At 35.2% G+C, this 11109-nt stretch overlaps 2 long non-coding RNA genes across 2 annotated transcripts; both read right to left on the bottom strand.

The window, feature by feature from the left end:
• Positions 1-8521: 8521 nt before the first annotated feature.
• LOC107059646 (uncharacterized) lies at positions 8522-8765 on the bottom strand. The gene is made up of 2 exons (XR_001472795.1): positions 8725-8765; positions 8522-8637 (listed from the first exon to the last, which is right to left on the bottom strand). It is a non-coding gene; the product is annotated as an uncharacterized lncRNA (long non-coding RNA).
• Positions 8766-9125: 360 nt separating this feature from the next.
• LOC107059647 (uncharacterized) lies at positions 9126-9375 on the bottom strand. Its single transcript, XR_001472796.1, has 2 exons — positions 9314-9375; positions 9126-9223 (listed from the first exon to the last, which is right to left on the bottom strand). It is a non-coding gene; the product is annotated as an uncharacterized lncRNA (long non-coding RNA).
• Positions 9376-11109: the final 1734 nt, after the last annotated feature.

Here is an 11109-nt window from a genome sequence, read left to right on the forward strand (position 1 = left end):
GTATGAATATGTGTTGTATAAAAGTGTTTATGTGACAGGCTTTCTCACATATGTACACATACATGAATGAATGAATAAGGTTTATGATAATCTAGTGAAAGTGAGTCTCTTGAAAGGTTTCCTCAATTGTACTCTAAACTAGACTATGTTATGAATATGGTATGACTATGTGAAAGGTCATTCTCATCTTAGAAACCTTTGAGCTATATGATATGAGGGATTAAGTCCCTATAGCCTATTTTATGAACTAATGTTAAATAAAGGCTTAAAGATGTTTAAAAAGGGAGTTGGAGCTTAGCACCGAGTGAACATGAAAAATGAGAGTGGGGGCTTCACGTTTAAAAAGTCTGGCTTCCTACAAGAGAACTTTCATATTTAGCAAGTCCGGGTTCCCAATATAGATGTTGTCTCATGAAATGGAAACCTCCACGCTTAGTAATTCAAGGTTTTCTAGTAGCAATCTTCTTGTTCCATAACTACGTGCCCCCGTTGTTATTAGCTTAGTGGATCCACTAGATAGCTATTATGTATGTAGGTCCTACTTTAGCAAGTAGAACCCTCTCTTTTCGGTGTGGGAGTAGAACACCGGATTCCATGTAGCTCACATAGTCTATATTTGTTATAGCAATGTCTCCCGAAAGTTAAGAAATGAACTAAGATAAGAATATGAACTCTAGTCATGATTTCTTGAAGAGTTACTTAGTATATGTAGGACTATGGACCCTACTTATCTATTGCACAAGTGGACTCTAAGGGAGGTTATGATTAGGCTCTTTATGTAATGAAAACTATGGTCTATGTATGTTAGTATGAAAGCATGTTAAGGTTGACATTACTTATGTCAAGATATGAAGTATGTTTATACATGTGAATTACACTTATGACTTCTTAATGGGTTTGCTCGGTATATGCGGGGTATGGGACTCCATGTGTACATTGCACAAGTTAGCTCACTTGGTGGAAGTAGTATTATGAGATGCTACTTGCACATTGCACTAATGTGACTTGGGGGTTGTCTTAGGTGATGGTTCCTATATGAAGACTATGTCCTATGGTGTGCTTATGACTATATGAATTGGATTGATGAAGGCTATATGTAAGTTCACCCTTGGAAATCTTAAGGTAATACATTGCACCAAGTATTCCCTAAGGGTTTCTTGAGGAAAGGAGTTAAGATAAAGAGGAAGGTAATGTATTGTATGCATTGAATGTGCCTAAAATGTTATAAGCGGCTCTCTGGGCTATTATGAATGGTTTCCATGTGTATGATGATGTATGTGGTTTATATGTGCCTATGTACTAAATGTTCTTGAAGTTTCTCTAAAAAGGCATGATGCATAGTTTCCAACTAAATGTCCTTTTAAAAGCATGTTTTGCATGGTTATCATACTTAGTGCATTCTTGTACTAACACCACTCTTCTTCATCTTTTACACCAAGTGTAGGTGATGGTGACTAAAGGGGTCTTTCCTAGTAGTGATGAGCTTGGCTTACTATTCCCAAGTTCGGGTGTGTCCTTAAAGATTCAAGGACTTTTATGTGAAAAGAGTTTCCTTAAGTTCTATGTACTAGATAGTAGTTTCTTTTGTATTGTAAGGGTTGTGTCCCTCTTGTGTTGTAGTCATTTTTAAGATGGCTACCTTGAGAGGTAGTACTCCGTTTTTGTATTAAATGTTTAAATGAGGTGACTTTTAAGTCTTGTGTTATATTATGGAACAAGTTTTAAATTTTCCGCTATTTTTCTATGATAAATGCCATGACGAATGCTAAGGGCTTGTATAAGACCTCCGAGAGGTCGAATACGCCGGTAACGACTAGGGGGTGCTCTCGGGTCGTTACAGTAATCTAGTCTATGTCTTGAACCGGTAGACCTAATGTTGGTATCCCTTCATCATGAGTCTAAAAACTAATGAATGAATGATAAACCTTGGATCGGTAGACCTAATGTTGGTGGCCCTTTCTGTGTGAAATGATGAACCTTGAAACGGTAGACCTAATGGTGGTGACCCTTTCTTGGAAAGTCAATGAGCTATCCTTATAATGTACCTTGGATCGGTAGAACTAATGGTGGTGGCCCTTTCATGTGTAATGTACCATGGGTCGGTAGGCCTAATGTTAGTGGCCCTCTCAAGTATAATAATGTTAATGAAAATGAAGTACTCTGTGGGAATAGAGGCTAAGTACCGAGAGGATATGGTAATGGAAGTTCTCCCTACGTTAGGTTGGATTTCAATGAACATCCTTCTTATCCCATAACTATGTGCCCACATAGGATAGCTAGTGGATCCACTTAAACTAAAGTGTTACCTAGTTCTACCTTAGGCAAGTAGAACAGCTTTCTTCGGTGTGGGGTCATATTACACCGGATTCCATGATTTAGCTCTCATGGTCTATGTCGGTTAAACGCTTATTCCCATCTTATGAGATGTGCGTTATGGTTTCTTGAGAAGTTCTGTGAAGTGTGGGTGGTAGTATGGGATGCCATCCATGCATTGCATGAGTAGTCTTTGAGCGGGCTATAGTGAATTCTCTAATGTCTTAATGACTAATGTATGAATGTGCTCTTAATGAAGCTAATGAAGAATGTTGACTTAAATGTCTAATGTAATGATGCATACTTTATTTGGATGGTATTATGAGTTACTTCCTTGTCATGACTTATGAAAATACATATATTTCTTATGTATGAATATGGTCTAAAGGTGAAAAGGAAGAATGGTAAGTTCGCTTTTTTGTGGCGTTAATGTGGTACTTAGCGTGGATGGTGGTATGGGACGCTATTCATACATTGCATAAAGTATGGCTTGGGGTTACTTTAGGTGAAAGCTTAATGTGATGAAATGGCTTAGATGTTGATTATGTTCTAATGTGAAGAAATGACTTGTATGTTTATTATGTGTGTTTATTATGCCTCTTATTCTTATGTTCATGAAGTTTTCACAAATTGGCATAAAGCATGATTTCCAAATAAAATATCATTTTTAAGCATGATTTTTGCATGGCTATCATACTTAGTACTTAATTGTGCTAACCCATATTTCTTTTATTTTTACTAAAAAGTGTAGGTTCCGGCAAGTGAGTTGAGTTCCTCCTATTGAATCTTGGATTGAGTTCTTCCAAGACTTGGTATGTCCTCTTGGATCCGAGGACAAGTACTTGATGTCATTTCATGTTTCTTATTGTAGTAGACTTTTATTAAGACTTTCTATTGAAAAGGGTTGTGTCCCTACTTTCGTTTTCAAAGATTATGTTTAGATGGCCATGTGAGACAAATAGACTTTCGATGTTTTAATTGATTTTCGATTGTATGGTTTAAAGAAAAGCTCTATTTCCGTACCATTTTCCTTATATCGAATGTTATGAATGCTATGAGGCTTGTATGAGACTTTTCGGAGTCTTTGTATGCCGTGTCACTTCCGGGGTGTAGGCTCGGGTCGTGACAATAGTCTCTTTCCCTCGAATGATCTATCAACTTTCTCTCTAGCTACATCTTTTGTAAGTGGACCCGACACATTATCCTTTGACTTTACATAGTCAATTGTAATAATTTCACTAAGAGTAGTTATCTAACAAATTTGTGTCTTCGTCATATGTGACAAGACTTACCATTATACATAACGCTCCCATCCCTTACTATTGCAGCTTGACTATCACAATGTATGCATATAACGGCTATTAATTTGGTCCAAAATGAAATATTTTCTAAGAATTTGTTGAGCCATTTAGGTTGTTCGTCGGCCGTGTCTAAGTCTATGAAATCAGACTCCATTGTAGAGGAAGTTATACATGTTTTATTGGATGATTTCCAAGATATTGATCCTCCACCAATCGAAAAATGAGCAACCAGCCCCCTTCAACATCTCTCATAATGTGTTCATATATCCACTCGTGTACTTAGTTTTATAGTTGACCCAGTAATCCAATCTACATCATTATATCCTTTAACAACTTTTAGATACTTTCTATAATGCAATGCAAAGTTTTGAGTGTCATCTAAGTACCCTAAAACTCATTTCATTGTCATCCCATGATTTTGGTTGGAATTACCTATTTATCGGTGTAGTTTAATTACAGCGCAAGCTATGTCTGGTCATGTACAATTCATGAGGTACATCAAGCTTTCCAACACTCTGGCATAATTCAATTGAGACTGACATTCACCTTTGTTCTTAGTGAGATTTATGTTCACATGAATTGATGTTTTTGTACTTTTGAAGTTTAAGTACTTGAATTTTCCAAATACCTTTCAAATATAATGAGATTGAGACAATGTCAGACCGTGAGGGATTTTATGAATCTTAATTCCCAATATCAAATGAGCAACTCCTAAATCTATCATATCGAACTTACTAGCAAGCATATGCTTAATAGTATTTATATTAGCAATATCGTTACTCATTCTCATCATATCATCCACATATAGGCATACAATGACCACTCAGTTTGGAGTGTCTTTAATGTAAATACATTTATCACATTCATTTATCTTAAATTCATTTGCCAACATCATTTTATCAAACTTTGCATGTCATTATTTGGGTGCTTGTTTTAGTCCATAAAGTTACTTAATTTGTTTGCACACTTTTTTCTTTACCAGGAACCACGAATTCCTCAGGTTGTTTCATGTAATTTTCTTTCTCCAATTCTCTATTTACGAGAGTTATTTTTACATCCAATTGATGGATTTTAAGGTCATATATTGCAGCTAGTGTAATTAGAATCCAAATAGATTTGTCTAAAGCCTTTGACGACAAGCTTCGCTTTGTATTTGTCAATTGTTCCATTAACTTTTATTTTCCTTTTGAAAATCTATTTTGAACCCAAATATTTGTTTTCATGAGGTAGATCAACCACATCAAAGTATGGTTGCTTAAGATTGAATCTATTTCACTATTGACCACCTCTTTCCAAAAGGATGAGTCCGTAGATTAGATTGAATCCATCTCACTATTGATCGCCTCTTTACAAACACCGATTTCCAAAGGAGTTCATGAGGAGTTTTGAGTACTATCTCTTTTAAGAGAAATATTTTGAGTAATAATCTCAAATGTTTTTAAACATATGAGCTAAGTTGTATTTTGGGAGTAGTATTGAGCACCGATATGTGGATAAGTTCAGATAACTCAAAGTCCTCATAAACCATGTAGCCAACGTAGGTAGAAAGGGTCATACTTTTTAGATGATTCCTTATTTCTTTTTAAGCATAGCTTAGTGGATCCACTTAGTTGAAAAGTTCTATACCCTGGCAAGGTATAGAAAATTTTAACTCCCTGAATCCGTTTTTCGATCCTTAAAACTTAGTTTCTTAGGTGATTATCGTTGGGGAAGGGTTTTGAAACTATTTGGATGGTGGGAAAAGCACTAATTTGGGTATTGGGATCATGAGTTTGATCTAGGGTTGATAGAATTGATTACATTCCGGGAAATTTAGTCTTGTTTATTGATCTTAGCATTATATTGATTGTTTGTAGACCAAGAACAAGCAAAACGAATCCGTAAAGGGAAGAATCAAGTTTCTTAGGGTTTCAAGCTTGTTTCGAGGTAGGTGATGGTTGTGATTTCATGTTGTGTGATGTATTTTTGTTCTTGCTTCATTATAATACACGTATGTATGCGAATGTTGCATTATTGATCACACTAGTTGTAAATGAGGATAGATGAATGATGAATGCTAGGAAAGTATCATTATGAGAATGTACTTTGTGATTGTGATTGTGGTTTGTTGAATGGATCGGGTGTTGTGTTCCGACACACTAACTTAGATCGGTTGCCATATTCCGGCATAAACCTAGGATCGGTTGCCACTTTTTGACATAAACATTGGATCGGGTACCACGTACCGGTACGCTAACTATTTGGGTATGGGTTCCATGAGAGGACCATTGACTTGACATAACTGTATATTTTGAGAATTGTAAAAGTGTACGTTGATCATAAATGATATTGATATTGTATATGTTCGGTTTATGCATGTTATGATGTTGTAACTACTTACTTATATTGTACTTAGTGGGATAGCCGCGTGATCCTACCAGTACACTGTAGTTGTGTACTGATACAACACTTGCTCTTTCTTTGTTGAGTACAGGGCATCTTCAGGTGGCTATTGACAGACCTCGTTTAGAAGATCAGTGATCATTTCGAATTCAAAGGTGAGCCAGTTCTTCCGGGCTGCCATGAGTTCTCTTTCTGTTTATGTCCATATTTTCAGGCTTAGACTAGTTCTTTAGATTTCTTATGTTTAGTATTGGGTTGTACCCCTTCTTGTTTAGACTTATGGTTCTTGTTAGAGTTTTGGTACATTGACTTTCAGGTTCTAGGTGTTATTCCACATTTGTTTTGGTTGTTAGACTTTGTTTGGAGTTTATTGGAACTCCATATTTTTTTTCCTTAGCAATTAAACATGCTTCCGTAACTTTAAATGCCTTAGTCTTAATTTAGTTGTGTAGTTCTTTGGTTAGCAAATTAGTATTAATGGTTCTCCCACCGAAGGGTTAGTGTGGGTGTCAATCACGACGGTCTGGGTTGTGACATAAAGAAATTTAGTAAAAGTGTTAGTAAGAAATAATTATGAATAAAAATAAATAAATCAAATAATAACTTAAAAATAAAAATTCATCTTATTAACATGGGAGGCCTTGAAAATTAACGGTAATTTCTTAATCGGCCAATTCTAACATACAACATATATAAACTTAAAATAAATTTCCGTCTTTTAAAATGTGGAGGCCTCTAAAACCGAATGATAGATTTTTTCATTGGCCAATTTTAACGTATAAAGAACAATCTAATAAAGATTAAAATACATGAAATTGATCCCAACAGAACAAGTCAACATAGCATAACACTAGTAATAAATAATAGTGATGTACTACCACTACTAAAAAAATAGTGAATACTGACCTACAAATACCGACCTCCGGAGGTCGGTATTCCTTGAAATATCGACCTAAAACCGACATCCCAGCTTAGGTCGGAAAAAGCTTGGTCGCTATTCAATACCGACCTCTGGAAGTCGGTATTTACTGACCTCTCGAGGTCAGTTTTTATTTTATGTCGGAATATTCATTTTTTTAAATTCCAACCTCTGGAAGTCGGTATTTTTATATTTGCATTTTGAGATTCTAACCTCTGGAGGTCGATATTTTTATTTTTGTATTTTTGAAATTCCGACCTCCGGAGGTCGGTATTTTTATTTTTTGTAATGTTGAAATTCCGACCTCCGGAGGTCGGTATTTTTATTTTTTGTAATGTTGAAATTCCGACCTCCGGAGGTCGGTATTTTTATTTTTTGTAATGTTGAAATTCCGACCTCCGGAGGTCGGTATTTTTATTTTTTGTAATGTTGAAATTCCGACCTCCGGAGGTCGGTATTTTTATTTTTGTAATGTTGAAATTCCGACCTCCGGAGGTCGGTATTTTTATTTTTGTAATGTTGAAATTCCGACCTCCGGAGGTCGGTATTTTTATTTTTGTAATGTTGAAATTCTGATCTCCGGAGGTCGGCATTTTTATTTTTGTAATGTTGAAATTCCGACCTCCGGAGGTCGGTATTTTTATTTTTGTAATGTTGAAATTCCGACCTCCGGAGGTCGGTATTTTTATTTTTGTAATGTTGAAATTCCGACCTCCGGAGGTTGGTATTTTTATTTTTGTATTTTTAAAATTCTGACCTCCGAAGGTCGATATTTTTCTTTTTTAGTTTTGGAATTCTGACCTCCGAAGGTCGGTATTTTTATTTTTTATTTTTGAAATTCTGACCTTCGGAGGTCGGTTTTCTGCTACAAAACAGGCAACAAATTGCTGCAATTTTTAGTTGTCCACTTGCATATTTATACCAAAACAACCCAAAGCCAAATAAACTTCATCCAACCAAATAAAATTCATCCAACCAAAACAACCCAAAGCTAAATAAACTTCATCCCACCAAAACAGCCCAAAGCCAAATAAACTTCATCCAACTAAAAGAACACAATATTTTCAACATATACATTAAACTATTTCAAAATAAACTTCATCCAACTTCAAAATAAACTAAAATACGATCAAATTAAACAATTCCAAAAATATAGAAGTCTAAAATGTCAAATAGATACAACTACTCCTCATCACCCTCATTCTCCTTATTAGACTTACCATTCTCATCACCCTCACTTTCCTTATCAGACTTATCATTCTCATCACCCTCCTGATCAGATCTATCACTGCTGGCCGGACATGGAGGAAGAATATTTCCTGATTCAAAAAGAAAAGTTAGTTGGGCCTGAAGCGTTGTATACCCCTTGTTCTCTACCTCCTTTGCTGCCGCAATCTCCTCCTCTCTCTTCTTCTCTCTTCCTTCTCTCTTCTTCTCTCTTTCAGCTACAGCAGCAAGCTCGACATTGAGATAAGCTATCTTACTCTCCATTGCAGATATTGTCTCTCTATCCCCGCCATCAAAGCTCGAGGATGATGAACCACAATACCAAGACTTCTTCTTCTGATACGCGTTTTCTGGATAGCCGTAGACTGAACCTCTAATGGGTTCACCAGCACTCTGTTTCCAAAGATTCTCATTTTCTTCTTGTGTAAATGGTCTGTCCTGACTCTCAAGAGGTAGAGTACTACGATATTCCTGAGATATTCGTATATACCTATCCTGTAATTTAAACAAAGAACTCTACGAATAAGAATGTAATATATACAAGGAAAAGAAAATTTATTTTAGTTTGAATGGATTTCTTACATATGTCTCTTGAGCACGTGGCTCAATCCATCTTTCTTCTTATATGGGGTTCTTACTCTTCTTGACGTGAGTAACCTTGAACATCTCTGGTACAACTACCGGCCTACCCAACTCTTTTTCCTGCAAATAACATATATAGAATTTTGATCTCATTAATCTCCAAAAAGTACCTACCAAAAAAGAAAAAAAATTATTTTACTAAATTAAGAAAGTATACCATTCTTTCCTTCATAGTAACTTGACTAATAGCTCCACCAGTGTGTAAAGAGCCTCCCTTTTCTGATGCGCGAGCCATCTTCCCAATCTCACTCCTCTTTTTAAATTTTTCATCAGTACTCCAATGTTTCAGTAACAGAGCCCATAGATCCGGTAACATAAATTTAGGAATTCTGTTTTCTCTTCGACAGTCACAAAATGTGCTAGAAAGCAACTTTGAAGCTTTAAGCTTGAAGTTCACTTGAACGTCATCCTCGTGTTCGGGAGCCCATACATAATATTTCTGTAATAAAAAATAATTAAATATTTATTGTTCAAATGACTAGAAAATTTAAATGTATATGATGTGAATTTAATTTATATATATTCTTACCTTAAATTCGTTGAACATCTGCCCTTGGGTGTTAAGTGGAATCGAACTCCAATTCGGATACATACCATTATAATGAGTTTCGATGCACTTTAAAACAATCTTTGCCATACCCACATTCGGATGTAAGCTGAAATACGAGTTCATTGACGAAGTAGAGTAAACAAAAAATAATCAATCAATTAAAATATAAATAGATAAATGAAAGATGAAACATAATTAAATCATACTTGTATCCTAATGGCTCGATGACGAGTCTCCGAAAATTGTCTCTATCGCCTGGCTGAGGACCATGTGCATCTGAGTGCTGGGTGGTGGGAGTATTAGGCTCTGAGCCATTGGATTCAAGATGAAGATTGGAAAGTCCAATTGATCCACTACTGGTATTCAAACTATTGCACTGACTAGTACTAGCTGATGGTATGGTAGACCCATGACCAAGAGCTGAATAGCCCTGCAATGTTTGGTAACCCGGACTAGGTACCACAGTGGGTGTAGATATAGTATAACCAGATTGTGGAGCCACATGAATAGAGGCATTATGTGACTGGTGTGCCAAGTAAGTAGTTGAAACTGAGGCTCTTTTTGAAATATTAACTTGAGAGGGCTCATCAGATATCACGACCCCAGTAGTGCTTCTCATAGCATTGGCCTTAAATTTCTTTTTTGGATTAGCGGATTTTTTAATTTACCCTTGTCTTTATCTACCATCTATATCAATTAACTTAAGAAATTTAACTTAAGAAATTTAGAAGCACCAAACTTATCTCCAACTTTGATGAAAGAAGCAATATAGTCTTGTATCAACTTTTTTAGATGTTGAGCTTCCTCAATTGCCTGGCACGAAAAGTTCTTAAATTAGTTAAATATAAACTTCATATCCAAGAATATTAGTTTTATGTATATATTCAAGTTTTAATAAGTTCAAGTTTCAATTCAAGTTCATATCTAATTTCTAAACTTAATTAGTTATATATTCAAGCTAATTAGTTCCAAGTTCAAGTTCTAATTTCAAGTTCATATTCCTAATTAAGTTCAATTTATAGTAAATTCAAGTTATAATTAATTATAAGTTCTAATTAAGTTGTAATTCAAATCCCTAAAATTCTAAATTCAAACTAGCTAGCTAGTGTCCAAACTTCAAACTATTAATTAATCCTAAAATATCAAATATAATTCAAACTATTAGTCCTAAATTCCAAATTCAAATTAGTCTTAAAATCACAAATTGAAAGTACTCCTAGAATTCAAAAATCAAACTATAGTGCTAAAATCCCAAATTCAAACTATTAGTATTCCTAAAATCTCAATAATAATTCAAACTAACTCAAATAATACCCAAGTTCAAACAACTCCTTAAATACCCTAATTCAATCTAATCTTACAATTCCAAAATCAAACTAATTAACTTAAGAAATACCGAATTTCAAACAAATCCTAAGATACCCTAATTCAAACTAACCCTAACATTAAAATTTTCAATTCACAATCAACAAACACAAACTAACAATCAAATAATACCTAATTCAAACTAACAATCAAAAACCCTAAACCATTCACTTACTAACTAACAATCAATCAAACTAACAATCAATAAAACTAAGTATATTAGTACTCTAATTTTGAGATACTTCAACTAAATAGAAACAAAAGTAATCTATTATGGAGGTTCTAAAAATTCACCTTCACTAAGAAGGTCAGGGATGGAGGTGCTGGTCGAGATGAAGGCGGCGCCGGTAATGGAGGCTGGGCGTGACTTCCTCTGCTGGGCGTCACTTCCTCTGCAGCTGCCGCGACGT

This window comes from Solanum tuberosum, unplaced genomic scaffold (genome assembly GCF_000226075.1).
Source record: "Solanum tuberosum cultivar DM 1-3 516 R44 unplaced genomic scaffold, SolTub_3.0 scf00030, whole genome shotgun sequence".
NCBI classification, from domain to species: Eukaryota; Viridiplantae; Streptophyta; class Magnoliopsida; order Solanales; family Solanaceae; genus Solanum; species Solanum tuberosum.